This window comes from Gallus gallus, chromosome 3, assembly GCF_016699485.2.
Source record: "Gallus gallus isolate bGalGal1 chromosome 3, bGalGal1.mat.broiler.GRCg7b, whole genome shotgun sequence".
Taxonomy (NCBI): Eukaryota; Metazoa; Chordata; class Aves; order Galliformes; family Phasianidae; genus Gallus; species Gallus gallus.
Window position 1 is genome coordinate 32,712,694 of NC_052534.1, and position 17,045 is coordinate 32,729,738.

The following is a 17,045-nucleotide window of genomic DNA, read 5'->3' on the forward strand; positions in this document are numbered from 1 at the left end:
ATGAGGCTTCTACACTCAAAGGCTGCTTTCTTCACTTGATTTCTCCTGGAAGTAGATAGTGAGAGGACTTGTTCCTTCTACATCAAAGGTACAAGATAGGAACAAATGTCAAAGAAGAGGAACTCTGCAGAAATATTCTGAAATAAGGCATAAGATAACTGGCCAGGGAGCCGCTGGTAGGATGTTGGGGATTATGTTTCATGGTGGGTCTTGTTCATGGCCAGTTGGGCTAAAAGATAGAGCAGGACTTGCTGTAGGATCTGATGGGTGAATGATGCAATCTGTTCTACTATATACAATGTCTTCAGGCAACCTAAGTGAATAATCAGCCATGGTCAGCCATGGCCTTCTTTACTACTGCTATGCTCCCAGCTGGAGAAAATGCTTTATTAAGCAGTGGTAGCAGTTACAGGAGAGCTACTTGAACTGAAGTGACAATAAGCTCTGTTTTGGGCATGATGTTTATTTTATAAATTCCTGACATCTACAGAAATGCTTATGAGAATTGAGGGGTTTCCTGACAAATTATTTTTGAAAGCAAGACGAAACAACAAAAGAAAACTGTGCTTTCTTGAGGTATCATGGATGAGATAGGACAAAGTTAAGAACCACTCAGCATGTAAAAAAAAAAAAAAAAAAAAAAAAAAAAAAAGCTTTAAAACAAAACAAACCCGCAATAATTTGAATGAAGATGCGTTATCTTAGATGCTCTGTGAGCAGCCGTGCTCTGGGACCCTGCTAACTTCTAGCTTTTTGTTCTGACTCAAGTTCAGACTTCAAGTGTTGCCTTGTGGATAAGCATATGCTATGCTTCGTTTCACTTGAATTTCAGGCTGGGACCATAAAATAATACAAATCAAAACTCTTATCCTTGAGATGTTAGTTCACTTTATCAAAATGACATTGTGTTTCCAATGAATCCTGGCATTATCCAGTAATACAAGCTTTAGGTTCTAGTATTTTTCTTCATGTTGAGTGCATTTATAACCATCGTGTTTTTTGCCTTGGAATCTAGGAAAATAAGATGGTAATTGACCTTGGTGAGTGACCTTTGAGCCAGATATACCTAACCACAGCAGAACTAATGCAATTCTTTGCCTCTTGAACTTTCTGAGAATGCCTTAATGTGCATCATTCTGCCCGGTGCACTTTCTGTATCACCTATTTTCTGTTTGTTTGGGCTCTTTTTTTATTCATTTGAGTAGGTTATTCCAGAAGCCCTACATTCTATTTTTTTCCATATCACTCACTCTATAACCACTTATGCATGTTCTCAGTGCAGATTTTGAAACAACTTTTGTTTCCATTACTTTTGCCTCACTCCTTTCTGCTGCAGCTTATTGTTTTTCCTAAACGATGTGTTTCTAATGTTCTTGTCCTTTGGAGTTTCTATTACAGATGTCAGCAAAGTTCTGTGTTACCTCTGACTGCCTGACTAATATTCCATTCTGACTTTCAGTAGTGTTTCTAACCTAAACATAATTTGAAGTCTTTTCTGCTGCTACTGTACATTCCTTTTTCCAGTTGCCTCCAAGCTGTACAGCCTGTACCCTCATTTTCTCTCCTTTTTGTCTTTGCATCATCACTAAACTTCCTCTTTCATCAACATTTCATAAATTTAGTGGAAATATTTTAAGTATGACTTGTGGAAAATCAAACTCCATAACCTCAAAGTAGTTATAAAGCAGGTATATTTTATTGCAGTGCTGCACACATGTGCTGGGTGCAGAGGGAGTAGCCCCTCCTGGCCTGCACAGCAAAAAGTGACAGTTTCAGGATCTTTATAGAGACAAATTACATATGCAAGAATAGGAGGGGATATTACAATTGATTCTAAGAAGTTATTATCACAGTCTCCACCACCATTCCTGAGTTATTGTGACTTGCAGGTTGTAGTGGAATTCCTAAGTCACAGCTTACCTGGTGTGTGAGAGATAAGGCTGCATTCCTCGGCTCGCCCCCCCCCCCCCCCAACATCCCTCATGTAGGGTCTGTTTTGCCTTTGTTCACTCTACACCCCCTTGCCTAGTTCATAATTAAGTGAAATGCTGTTCTGAAACAATTCTAAAGTAAAATGTTCCACATCAAGTATATCCTAAACTTAATGTATATGTATATAAATGTGTATGTGTCTTACTATTAAAAAAGGAGAAGCCTTTTAGGCAGGAATAACTAAAAACAGTTGGATGCTGAAGCTCTTGCTCCTGTTTCTCCTAGTGTGTTTGTTAGTGAGTATTATAAGAGACTAGCAAGACCTTCAAAAGGGAACTTGTTGCCTGAAGTGGGAAACAACCCAGAGATCCCAACACCCACCTACTGCCTGGTTTAGTCTGGTCTAGAAGCACTGATACCTAGTGAAGCAGACAGTATGAAAGGCCAACTGGTACTCAGAGTGGTCACCATCATGTTATTTGAGCAACCCTGTTTTATTTACTTTCACCATTAACCCCTCATTCTCTAGTGTTTCCTCATAACAGTTAAAGCTCACAGTCCTTGGGATACACTGTTTCATTACTGCTTTTCTGGGCACTGCACAATGTGTGGTAAGATTCAGACTGACAACTCCTGCGTTTTACCCTGCTTGCCTCTTGCACCAGCTTTATTTTTCCAGCCATTCAGAACTGCAGATTTTACTGCTGCTGGAGTTCTGCTCCTGCCTTGAGCTGGACAGTTTTTAGGAAGGCACACCATAGAGGGGCATGCACTGTGTGCTGCAGCATCACTCAGCTGGGTGACCACTGCTGTATTGATAATCTGATACTACAACTTCAGATCATTCTTTCCAGTAAAGATCTCATCAAGCACAGGAAGAACAGAAGAAAATCAGCAAGAGCAACATGAATTGTCACTGTCAACTCAGCATCTCACATCTACCTAAGAAAATCTTACACTCTGTCTTTCCAGAGAGAAAAAAGCCTGTTAATGGAGTGTTAATGTGTGGGTATTACTGAGCTCCCTGTGACACACTCTGTAATACTCAAGGTGTCAGACGATGTAGCTCTCTATTACTTAAACACTGCAACCAAGGAGAGAAGGCAGACTCTCATTAAAAAGATGCCCAACTCTTTCCCATAGCAGTATCTGCTTAAAATGAAATTGTTAACATTTAAATTCCCTTGAATATGTGCAAGTTTGTCAGGAAAACAGGCTGGAAAATTATTACTGCTTCCTTACCAAGTGTTAGCTGCATGCAAAGCTTCTGTGCACTCTGAAGGGGAAAATAGAGTGGACATTCTCTGGTGGATCTGTCCCAACACTGCCCACACTGTTGATCTGGCTAGTTTTGACAGGCTAAGGAATGGTGACGAGCACAATCTGTTTTCCACAAGCATATAGGGGGAAAAAAAAAAAAAAAAAAAAGCCCAACAAAAACCAAAAGCCACAAGGAAATGTGCCATTAACTTAAAGTGTCAGAAAATTCATAATTCAACCTGAATCTGGACTTAAAATACTGGTTATGGTCCTTTTGTCATGCAGTTTTTACTAAGAATGCAAGCAAAGGCTGTTACATACTTAACCCCATGTTACATGCTGGATACAGAAGATGTAGTGACATCTCACAGCTATATCACTACAGTATCTCCTTTCTCTTTCAGGCCTGGTTTTACCAAGGGAATAGGAATACTCTAATTAACCTTTCTGCTATACTTACCACAAAACACTGTGCACTTTCCAGGTGACTTGGATCACTCACAGCTGTATTGAATCTTATGCATCCTGCTGTCTTTGATTTCTTCCTTTAGCACCTCTAACCATGGGCAAGATGGAAAGATCCTGATCCCAGTATTGTCATCTCCCTCCTCACCTTATGACTTCAGGCAAGTTTCACTTTTCTCAGTCTCCCATTACTGTTCTCCTACTGCCTCTGGTTGGTTTTACTCTACTCTCACCAAATAGTTTCTCCTCAATACTATATACTTCCTACTGGGATTGATACTAATTGCCTGCTGTGGTTCCAGCTTGTTATGACATTGGAGCTATTAGCACTGCTGGAGCATGCCCACACTGGTGTTCCTTACCAATCAACTTTTCAGTTTCCAAGCACATGCATTTCTGGGTAGTGTTTATCAGGTATTTTAATGATGGTAACCTTCTTTGTTGTGCAGTGTGACTACCACATGGTATGAATCAAAAGTGGAAAGTCAAGAAGCAAAGGGAGGTGTTTCTCATGCCAGCGCCAGTTTGCTCCTCAAGCTGAGCACTAGGTTCTACAGCTGCAGGGCCATGCAGATCCTCAGCATCCATCATAAAAGCATAGGAATGCAAGGGAGATCTGCTGACAAGGCTCTGGCACCCCAGGCAACTCAAGTGAAGGGTTAAAGAGCTGCAAACAGATGACCTGCATCATTACAGATGCTGAGGTCCAAAGATACATCAGGCACCATGCACCTTTCTTTGTGCTATATCTACTTTATAACACATATAATTTCATAGACCTCTGCACCACCATTCCTGTCCATCTCTATTCAGTCAGACAAGTCCAGTTATTCATTCACTGTGCAGTTTGTCCTGAATCAGTGATCATCCCTGTTGTCCTCCTCCGTGCTACTTTCAATCCCACTACAATCTTCTGAGAGCTCTGCAATGGAATTGCACACAATTTTCAAGACACCATGCATGAAAGTATTATAGAGTAGCTTGCTGATATTTTCTGTTTTGTTCTTCCACTCCTAAATAATTCCTCACATTGTTTTTCCTTCTTCATAGCAACAGAGTAATGCAGTGACCTGTTCAATGTTATAAATCCTGATTCTTGTTCATAGTGAATACAATCGATCCTCTAGTTGTGATGTACTGTGAATCTTCACTTTTTCAAGGTTTTCTATATAAATTATACAAAGTGTAACAGGATCACTGAAACAGAGTACAGGCATTCCAAAACTCACAAATCTATATGCTTGTAGACATACAAAAAGTCAAGATAAAGAGTATTCCCCCCCCCCCCCCCCCCCCCCCCGAGTAATTTAGACATGGAATATTTACACATCACTTGGGAGACATTTTGTAGTCACTGGCTCTGTTTGAGAAGAGGACTTGCTCTATTTTTGAATTACTTGTGGGCTTTTCTAAAGAAATTTGGAAAGATACTGTTGTCATTTTGTAAGCCATCAACCACCATGCAGTCGAATTTGAGTCAACGACCAAAACCATTTTCAAATGAATATTCATTGTCAAATCTTTTTGATGGGCTGCTATAGAACTAAGCAGAAGTACAAGGACAATGCCACATTTTGTGCAACATGTGAATGCAGAGTCTGTTTTGTCACATCTGAGCAGTGTTGACTCCAGTTGCCATTACTGATGCAGCAGCTATAGATTTGTGGTAAATATTAACCCATTCCTGGCTAGGGAGGGGAGGATCACAGCATTAGCAACATCAGCTGGGTGGTAAAGAATTACACTTAGCAAAAAACATTGAGGACCTGATCTGCAAGTCTCGCTTCCAAGCACTCCAGGAATTTGAATCTGCTTGTGATTGCAATGGAAAACTAATCTGCATATAAATTTCCATTGTAGTAAAATGTTTTGTGCTTCTCATGCAGCAGAGATGGAGTAGAATGGGTATCTGAGGAGAAAAGAAAATACTTTAATCTCTCAGAGACTTCGGGATGACCTCCATCACCTCCTCCTTTGCTTCGTTCACAAGCAGCCTCTTCAACACCGAAGTGCCCCTTTGCCTAAAGAGCAGTTTCTCATGACAGTGAGAACAGAACACGTGGACCCCAAAACTCTGTACCCTGACCTGGTGGGGAAACTACCCTGTTTAGCATTCCAGCTGTTCAGAAGTCTCCAGCAATGATTTTCTACCAGCCACAAAGATCACACAATAAAATATCATCACAGTCAATCACAGCTCATCACTAACATTCACTTTCTTGATTATTTTCAAAGGAAAACAATTAACAGATTCAACTAATAGAGATAAAAACAGTAATATTATTAAAAGGGAAAGCCAGAAGAGTCAGAGGGCAGTTATCACTGACAAAATTACACTAATCTGTTTTCCTTAACTTTCATTTTTTTAAACTGTCTATTCTTTCTGATTACTTTCTAGTCTTAAACTGGAAAGGTTTCTTTCACTCAAAAAATTGAATTCCTTTCTGTAAAATAATTAAAAAGTTCATTAAAATTGAGTAAATGTAGTAATCAGATGCACATGGTTGAATTTGTATTGTGGCACAAGGCTATTATAAAGTTGTTTTTTTTTTCCACTGAAGTCTTGATTCAGTAAAGCATTTTGAGCAGATATACAAGTCCCTAGTATGCCTCTTTTTATTCAGCAGAATCCTTAGATATCTATTTACATATCAACTTATTGTCTTAAATTGACCTAAAATTTATTTTACCCTTCTTCACAATGCAAAGCCAAGACAGGTAATTCACTTCTTCATAACTGTAAAGCTCATCTCTAAATATATAAAATTGATGCAAGTAAGACATAAACTTTAAGCCTTTTATTTGTTGAAAGACATAGGTCATGGAATTTGTGAAGTCAGGCAAATGCAACAAATACTTTTGTCAATATAAAAGCTGTTGCTGCTTAAGCAGGAATGCTTTGTTCAGAAATAATTGACCAGCCTGATACATGGAAAAGCCTCCTAGCTAACAGAATAGACCATAAGATGCAATTAATATGGAAGATCACATTTAAATTAACACAAGTATAAATAACGAAATCTTCAGAGATTTCTATATACAATTCAAATTGTTGAGAAAAAAAAAATGACTCTGCTAGAAAAGCTACTATTCAGTAGAATTTTCTGATGAGACAGTCCTACAAGGTATTACAGAATCATAAATTAAATACTTGAATGAAGGTACAGATATAAGAAATTTGATAATCTTGTAATATTCTCTACTTTATGAGACCAAGCGGTCTGGCAATTTGAAACTGTTGAAACTCAACCAAGAAAAATCCATACCTTAAATAACCAAGCCATACAGTGCTAAATTTGTCACTGAAAAAAACAGTTGTACTTTATAGAAACAATTTGGAATATTGATCTCTGGCAGGTAGAACACATCTAATACTCGTGATTTAAAAGAAAAAAAAACCAGGGAGATGATATATTGCTTTTAGAATTTGCAGAATCATTGACAAAGTAACTTCTAGTGTATCATGTAAGGATACAGTTACTAATTATCAAAGAAATCCCTTTCATTCTGAGGGAACAGGAAAACATCACTGGATTCTCCCAGTTAAATTTGCCGAAGTTGTTCACCTGCTGATTTTGTAAGTCATGTACAGAAATAGCTCATTTTTCTTACAATAAACTCCAAAGTGATGTAACTGTTTACAGCCTCCCAGTTACACATCAGTGTACCACTACACCAACACAGACCTTGAGTGTTTGCATGCATTCTCTTCACTTTCTATTAGTTGGCCTTGATGTTCAAAAGTAAGGCTGAAATCTTAATTCATCCTCTTGTTAAGAAAGACATGTCAATCTTAAAACTCACAACAATGTATTTTTCAAAACATGCATAAATACAATATATTTTCTCAAAAATCCTGCTTCATTTTGTGTACTAGATGTAATCATCTTCTGGGAAATGTTTTCTGACTCTGACGAACGACTGTGAAAAGAATGTAAATTGAACTCAAAGTATACTGCAAAGTATGTTAAGTCACATAGAAAGAGCTTACTGACCCAGAAGCTTTGGAGCTCAATTCATGGGTGAACTATGAGTTCATGGATACTAAGACCATAGAAGTGAGAAAATGTCACATTGAGAAACCAAACCACTCACTACTGGATATCTTAAAACCTGTCCATGAAGACTTTGTATCCTTGGAATAATTTTCAAACTCTCTCAAGAAGAAGGTAATTAAACCTGGTTTTCCAATAGATTGAGGTACAAAGCTCCATCATAAAACAATATAAATGTCTCTGAAATCTAGAGTTTCGCTTTCTAGTCTTGAAAAGACAGCATTAAATTTCATATTATGCATGTTTGACATGTTTAACGTCTTTTTACATAAACCTAGAAGCCTTTCTTTTTGTCCTTGCTTCATTGTAGGTTTTGTCCTTTCTTCCTTAATTGTAGATTGTGAGTCATGTTCTTGTCTGATGTACAAACATGGAAATAAATACCCAAGGGCAGAATTTGTCATAATATCAATTTAATTAAAATATCCAATTAACACACACTTTTGGTAGAAGACTTTTATAGATTCTGACATGGAAAGATATATTTAACATTTTGCTGCAAAAATTAAAAGCAGCACTATTGGCTCTTCTCCAATTTGTACAAATGAGACTTCAGCACTGAATGTAGTGAAAGGTAGATAAGTTTTAGAAGAGCACTGACTTTTCAACAAAACTTATTTTACAAAAGTCAATCCTGATTTAGTCAGCATAGGCTCTAGGCATATAATTACGCATCTCTTTTTACAGAATTTGAGTTACACAGAAGCAACACACTGCAAACAGACTGAAAATTCAGTGTTAATAAATTGCAGTTTTGTTTAGAATTCACATTTCTTACAAATTATACTGCATCTGTTAATATATTGAGATGCGTCAGAAATCTGTTAGATTTCCTAACCAATATGTAGAATATCACCACTACCACCACACATTTTGACTGAGAAAGCAGATACCCACAACAGTAGGTGTACTTCACTCTTACTGTAAGTAGGTGCTTTAAGTTCAGTGAAGCTGATGGGGCTTAAGCAAACAAGACTAAACAACTCTGCTTACAAACTTTCTTCTTAAAAATTTGAGGCAGGACAAAAAGCAGCAGGAATACACACCTTGACCAGATGGAACATCAAATATTCACATGCAAAGTGGTGTGGATGTCCATTTTGAACAACAATAACAAAAAAAAAATCAAAGTCTTTAGGAAGTCACTGGATATGACAGATGTTTGGCTGTTATGGAAAATAAAATCTTATTAGAGTGATTAAATACATCTGTTGGTGGCTGGTTTTATTGAAAGTGCCTGCCTTGGAATCAATGAAGGTTATTTTGCTACAGTCTGTATTTGATATAACCAAGTTATTCAGATTTGTTTATCCAAAATTGTCTTGCAATTTTCCTGGCCATAACATGGCTTAATGAAAATAACCTGTTCCATCAAATACTAACTAAGAAGTAATTAACATTTGAAAGAGACACCCTCTTACCCCACCCCCCACCACCAAAGGAAAAAAAAAAAATAGTTGTAAGGGTTCTGATAGTATCTCTTTAAATGCATTGTCATATGACGATACTTTCCCTTGTTATAATAACAGGTAGATTATGACCTTGATGCATGCAGAAAGTCATTTAAGTGTTCAGGACAAACCGCCAAAGAAAGACTTTTTTCAAGCATACAAATAATGGTTTGCTATGTAGAATTATCACCTCATAAACACTGGAAATATGACTGTTTCTTGGGTCATGTTGTTCTACTCCTTAAACCAAAATTAATTACAAAGATTAGTTTCAATAGAAGTGCCACCACAGTAAGCTAACTGTAAACAGTATCATATAGGAAGTATATCTGTATATAGGGAATAAGTGTTCATTAAGAAAAGTTGATGGCATAACATCCCTCATTTAGGTAAAATGATACATACACTTCTGATACATAATTCTAAGATCACACAGATTATGTTTTCAGTGTGAGAGTAAGAGTAATCCATATCCAAAAATTTGTATTAAAACGCTGTCATAAGATGTATAGACTTGGGACCTAAGGTATTGCAAACTAAGTGGTAATAATTCAGTTTGCCATTTGTGAGCAAATGGTCTTAGGCTGTAAGATGAGAAAATTCAGCAATCCCTTTTGAACATGAAGAATAATTCATATTTCAACTGCTAAATGAATGAAATAAGTTAACTTATTCTTCACAGTGGGTTTCAGAGCACATAATGCACGAGGACTGGTAAGAGAACAGCCAGGACATGCACTTCCTACATGAAATGTCTCCTTGCTTCAAGGTGACCACAAACATTTCAGTGACAGCAATACACTTCTCTATTCATATCCTTCTCTTTCAAATGATTATAGGATAAATTACTACATACATGTACCTTTTGCTTGAATTTCTGGATAAATTGATTTTTTCTCCTTATTGGTTACTGGTAAGGTCTAGACAAAATTTGCTTTTAATTTGCTTTTGTTTATCTCCTTCACATTCTCATCTGCTACCTCTACTGCTGCTCATCTGGGGAAGTGAGAAACAAGAATGTCAGTGAATAACCTGAGATTCTTTACCCCAAGTCTAGGGGCTTCTAAGAAACCTGTTCTCTTCAAATCTCATCTTGACAGTACTCAGTAAGGCTCTTTACAATCCTCCCCTAATAAAATCTAAAGTTACTTGCATTTTGAGCTTTACAAAGAAAGCTATCTTAAATTTACAGATTTCTTTTCACACTTAGAAAACAAGTCACATTTTGGAGAAAGCTGTCTCTAAGTGCCTTTAGCCATGTCTGAAATGAAGATTTAGGTTTCTAACTCACTTAGGCATTTGTTTAAAATTTATCTGTCGTCCATCTGAAACTAATTTACCTTATGCTTTCAAATTCCATAGGAATTCATTCCAAGATGTCATCACTCTGTTGTTAGTTTTAAAATAGCTCCATGAGCAACTTCTGAGTGCTTTAAAAAGTTTCCTTCCAGTTTGGAAATAAGTGATTTGTCAGTACTCCTTTGTACAGTCTTTCCCTTTCCATGGATAAAACTTCAGCAGGAAGAACAGAAGAGATTTAGCTTTTTTTTTTTTTTTTTTTTTAAATAATAAAAAAAAAAAACACATATACTTACGCTCTAAGAAATATTTCATGTTGTGTGGTTTAAATGCCTCTATTTTCCTGCCTAAAAGTAACAAAGAAGTTACTGTGGTTTAAGAAGTGTCTGCAGTTTTTCTTCAGGATAAGAGGGAGGAATAAAGGGCCATGAAACACCTTCCTCTGTGTTTTCTAAAGTCAGTGCAAAGTCTAACAGTGCCAGCAGAAGCGATGGCATCATTAGTCTTCCCTTGAAGGGTGACACTCTTTGGGAGAGAAATCTGTGCAAAGCAATTGGTATAGATGCTGCGTTTGTTTTGTCAGTAGGGATTGGGAGAGAGAAAACACACTGCAGTCCATTCAACATCAGATTCATTTTCTGAAACATGTTGGAACTTCAGAGGGAGCAAGTAGAGGGGAGAAAAAGAAAAAGCAAGTGTAGCATAAGTGAAGTATTGGAGGTGCAGCACTCATACCTAGCAGAGATCAGGCTTGGTCCATTAAAGGCATCAGTGATGCTCCGAGCTTTGTTTTTCAACAACCAGTTGTAGCAAACTGGCCCATTCTCAGTCTTATCCAGAGCATCTCCCCTCTTACTGAGGGAAAAGGGGAGCTCTTTGAGGTCATCACCTTGATTTACACATGCAAAATAATGGTTCAAAGCGATGTCCCTGCTTTATGGTTTACCACATAATCTTAACACCTTCTGGAATATCTCCCTCTTTCTCAAAATGAGGTAAGGCTGTTGAGAGCCAGGCTTATGTCCACGCTCTAAAGCAGGATGGGATTAAACAATACAACTTAGTTTCTAAAGACCTAGCAAGTAAATAAATAACTAAACTGTAGTCTAAAGTCTACCTGAAGTTTTTCTCCAATAGATAGTAGTTCTCTCATGAATACCATGACCATGAAGATCACTGCTATTCAAAGCATTTTGAAACATAACACACACACCCCAGTAGATAAATTGTGTGCAGTTTCCATGTATTGGAATAGTTTTATTGTGCTTCACAATCTTAACGAGACCTCACTACACTTGCAATTCACTCTGACAATTCCCAATTAATGGTCCCAACCTTACCCTCAAGTACAAGGCTCCATTTCTTTTAAAGGAACAAAAATAAAGGTTCTCCACATACATCATAGAGATACTATAAACCACTGTGACTTTATGTTTTTACCCTTATCATCCAGTATACAGATGCCTTTCTACTTTTCATCTCTATCGTATCTCAAAAGCACCTGAGGACATGCTGAAGAGCTGCCTGTCCGCCAGAAGTATTTTCATGGTTTGTAGAGGAAAGATTGAATGCAAAGTTTTGGGGATGAGTGGAGAAAAATCACTTAAAAACTAAATGCTTATTCAAATGTAAACAACGATCTTCTCATAAAGCATCTCTCTGAGAGCACAGTACAAAAAATTCCACCCTAGTATTTTTAGACAAATAATTATGTGTAAATTGGACAATATAGCAATTTCCTTTAATGCCTCACTCCATGTTCCACAAATAATTTTTAATTATCATGAAACTGCTCTGTAATGGAATTGCAAATATATAACAACTTTCACAATGAAAACTGCCACATTATTATAATTTAGACTCCACGCTCCCACAAATATATAAATTGATCTCATTTTTGGGGATTAAGTGATAACACACTTTGTGCTCAAATTTGAAAGTAAAAAGCCTAGAAATAGATAAGACAGAGAGAAAGACACTGGCCTCTGATCTATCCTCTTTAAAAATTACATAAGTTCATTGAATACAAGACTAGAAAGTCTAATAAGTTTGTGGACAACATTAAATTGGGGAGGAGCTTCTAACTCCCTTGAGGGTAGAGAGGCCTTGCATGGCATGGAGCTGTGCCATGGGAGGTTCAAGCCGAGTGTTAGAAAGAGGTTCTTCACCAGAGGGTGTTAGGATCCCAGAAGAGAAACTATAACAGCCCAAGCTGCGGGAGTTCAAGAAACATTTGCACAATGGTTTCAAATGAATTGAATGACCACACAGGTCATCCTGTGTGGAGCCAGGAGTTGTACTCTATAATGCAATGGTAAGCACATCAACAACAGCAAAGCAACAAGATCCCAGGCTGCAGGGAAGGAGAACTCACTCAGACACAACAGCAATAGGTGCAGAAACAGAGAAAAGATACTTACTTCCAGAACACCTCAGGTATGCAGAGATCTCCAGAAGAATACTCTTACCTCCACTGCCAACCCTTAAATGAGGTCTGGGAAGGGGTGGAGTCAGAATCCACCCCTTCTGCTCACTCAGCTGCAGTGCACGCACCTAAGTTCCTCTGGATTGGCCCTGGCTTCCCACCAGGTGCACAATCACTGGTTCAAGCCCTAAGTTAGTATTTCCACTACAGACTCCACGATCCTTGTGCTTCCCTTCCAACTTAAGATGTTCTGTGATTTCATGATGCTATGATTCTGTGACACAGAAATATGAATTTCTTTAACAAAAATAACAAGCCTTTTCTCATCAGTTGAAAACTTATGTGCTGTACAGATCCCGCTGCTGCTGGAGTCACAATGAAAAATGAGTAAAATGTTAACCTGCCTATGGGCTGCACCAAGCAGGCTGTGGTATCCTTGCACCTTAGTGATGTCTCACCCTACCAGTGACAACAGACCTTTCCCTCCCTGACAAATGGTATTTACAAGCAGAATATGAACTGAGCAGGGACTGATTTGTTCCTGTACATCAGAGAGCACCTTTGATTTTTCAGATGTCAGTATAGGGAGGAAGGATTGAAGGTCAAGGATGTGCCTTGAAGAAGATAGGATTCTGCTGCCACACCTGATCTACAGGGTTGTTGGGTGCTGAATGCCACAAATGGGCTGGATCCCTTCAACACTGATTCCTGCATAAAGTCAGACAGCTCTTGTATGTCTCTTTCATGTGACTGTTCCAAATCATTGACTCTTTCTAACATTCTTTGTTTCCAAATCACTTTAATTATTCTACTTTCAGCTTCTGTCAGCATTTTTTGTGAATTTTTTTTCTGTATCTTTGTATCCTTTCTTCTACATATGCACATCCCTGTTTGCCTTGCTTTTCTGCACCTCTTTCCTTGCCTCTTTCTCATTTCACTCCTATTCCTCTTTGACATCTTTCCCATTTTCCTGTTTTCTGTTCTATTACCTTTGAAGACACAGAACTTTGGATAGCTTATTTGAGTGGCCACTTTCTAGAGGAGAGAAGCTAAAAGAAGATGCATAATTAAACAGCAGTGGTGACCCCATTCAGACTATGAAATCCCATAATGCTGGAGTTACTTTCTCTTTTGACACCAAGAACCAAAGAACCAAATCTTTTCAAGAACTGCCTTCCCACGTAAGTGATACATGTCTACATTCATCCCTAGAGATTTCTTTTGTGAGACTCATATTAGAAAGTGATTGTATGGTTAACATTAAAGTAACGAATGAAACATTTGACACACTTTTACATTTGACAGTTTATGGTAGAAATACAAGACATTGGTAATAAAATAGCATGCCACTCTGATGGAAATAATAATGCATACTGCAATGGAGAGCAGTTCACAGAGAAGCTACTTTTCATCCTTAGCTGTTAAAATCATTCCTGCCCTGGCTGGCAACACAGTGACTATCCTTTCCAAATGCTGTCAGTAGTATTTTACATCACCTAAGCTTTGTACACAACCAGCCAAATTTGTCTACAACCAAAGCATCAGACTGCAGATCAGAGGCTTGCATATGAGCCTCCCCATCATCCTCATAGCAACTCACAGCAACATACATGAAAGGGCAAAGGGGATGGTTGCACCCCCGGTCAGCCAATGGTTGCCAGCAGCACCAGAGGTAGGTTCAGACTGGTGTCCCAGCTGTCCCTGTCCCAGACCCAGGGGGTCTGCAGCTTTGAAACATGTCCACACCTGAGTAGAAGATTCTCTACACCTCTCCCACAATCAAGATCACTGAGTTCAGGTTCACATCTGCTCTAAAATGCACAAAATTCTGGGGACATTAGCCACAATTACATACACATAAAAGCAAGGTCATAAAGACATAGTGTACATTTAAACATCTCTCAACCTCTTTGGCAACTGAAGTAATTGTCCTGGCAGAGTACATCAAACAGTCCCTGCAAGCCACAGCTGGAGGACAGCCAGGTTGCTGCACTAAGGACAGGAGGACTGCAGGGGTTGAAATAGCCTCAACAAACCTGAAAAAAAGTCAAGGGAACCTTTGCTGTTGCAGAGAAAGTGACTATTGTAATAATAATAGCTTAAACAGGGAGACTAAACGAATTCCAAGAACAACCTTGTGGTAACCTATAGGAGAAAAAAACAATCATACTGTGAAAAAAACTGATGGAGAATCCTTGGAATGAAAATGTTTGAGCTGGGAACTGACATAAGTAGCCCACTCTTAATTCTTTTGTTTTCATTTTTGCTTGTTTGTTTGCTTTTTCGCTGAACAAACAACCAGCTCTTAAGATCCACCAATGAAAATCTTCCCAAGACAAATTAGAAATCATAAAATAAATAAATGGCAGAGAGGGGTGTTTAATGGCTCAGTGTCTGGATGGAGATCAGTGACAAGTGGTGTCCCCCACAGGTCAGTGCTGGGACTGGTACTCTTTCATATCTTCATCAGTGACACTGACAGTGTGGTTAAGTGCACCCTCAGCAAGTTTGCTGATGACACCAAGCTGTGGGGTGCAGTCAACACACCAGAGGGACAAGATTCCATCCAGAGGGACCTAAACAGGCTGAGCAGCAGGATCAGGTGAACTTCATGAAGTTCAACAAATCAAAATGCAAGATCTTACATCTGGATTGAGGCAACCCCTGTTACCAGTACAAACTGGGGGGTGAGCACAGCCCTGCCAAAAAAAAGACCTGGGAGTACTGGTGGATGGTAAGCCAGACATGAGCCAGCAGTGTGCTCTTGCAGCCCAGAAAGTCAACTGTATCCTGGACTGGATCAAAAGAAGCATGGCCAGCAGGTCAATGCAGGTGATCCTGCCCCTCTGCTCTGCGCTCATGAGGCATCACTCTGTGTCCAGATGTGGATTTCTCAGTACAGGAGAGACATAGACGTGCTGGAGCGTATTCAGAGGAGAGCCACAAAAATGATCCATGGAATGGAATACTTCTCCTACAAGAACAGGCTGAGAGAGCTGGGGCTGTTCAGCCTGGAGAAGAGAAGGCTCCAAGGTGACCTAATAGCAGCCTTTCAGTATCTAAAGGGGAGCTACAGGAAAGAAGAGGACAGACTCTTTAGCAGAGTCTGTGGTGATAGAACAAGGGAAAATGGTTTCAAGTTCCAAGAGGGTACATTTAGATTACATATAAGGAAAAAGTTTTTTACAGTGAGGGTGGTGAGGCACAGGAACAGGCTGCCCAGAGACATGGTTGATGCCCTGCCCCTGGAGACTTTCAAGGCGAGGCTGGATCAGGCCCTCAGTTAACTGATCTAGCTGTGGATGTCCCTGTTCATTGCAAGGGAGTTGGACTAGATGGCCTTCAGAGGTCCCTTTCAACTCTAAGGATTCCATGATTCTGTGATTTCTCTAATTATGCATGTTTTACACTTCAAAGCAAAGTTAACATAAGCTCATGCTGGAAATAAGCCATTTTTTTTCCTTACTATGTGAAATATCAAAAAATATTTGATTGATAGTGGAATGAAGCACTGGAGATCAATTATTCAGTCCAGAGGTCACTGGTTTTATCTATACACTAAAAAAAAACAGGGACAGTTCATAATTTATTTTAGCATTTAAAAAAGCAGCATTTTTCTAAAGGTGCCACAGATCTAATTAATCTTTGATAGTCTTCAAAAAATCATAGGAAGATGTAAATGTTTCAGTGCTTCAAACGTTAATACATTCACTCAGACCATGAGATCTTTAAAACTCATTGCAAGATTAATATAATATTTTAACATAAGGTAGCTCTAAAGAAAGTGTTCCACCATCATTTCATGTCAAGGCTGGCAGCTGTGCCAGGCTTTGCCTTTTAAACCCAGCTGTGTCTCCTCTGAACTGTCTTAATGTAAGTTCTGTTCAAAGAGATATTAATCAGGCTGGTTCAACTGCTGGGACTTAATGTTTCCACTACATACTTTTTTATCTAGCCTTATAAACTTTATATTGAGATATAAATTAAGACTTCAAGTGCTCCTATTTGCTTCCCCAACTCTTTGCCTCAGGCTCCCTTCAATTCTAAGCTGTCTGTTGAGCTATACAAATGATGCATGTGAAAATGCCATCAGCTTTGATATGATGTTTATTTCCTCTTGTTAATGAAAAGATTTCCATTTATTTTATGCATGTTCTG

The 17,045-nt window shown here is 38.6% G+C and overlaps 1 long non-coding RNA gene across 2 annotated transcripts in view; it reads left to right on the plus strand.

Annotated features, from left to right (window-relative positions):
• LOC101747727 overlaps positions 1 to 5,677 on the plus strand; it is a 109,801-nt gene extending 104,124 nt beyond the window's left edge. For both annotated transcript variants that reach the window (XR_005858339.2, XR_005858340.2), the window contains 2 exons: positions 3,744 to 4,159; positions 5,544 to 5,677. This is a non-coding gene — a long non-coding RNA (uncharacterized LOC101747727). The remainder of the gene's footprint in view (positions 1 to 3,743; positions 4,160 to 5,543) is intronic.
• Positions 5,678 to 17,045: the final 11,368 nt, after the last annotated feature.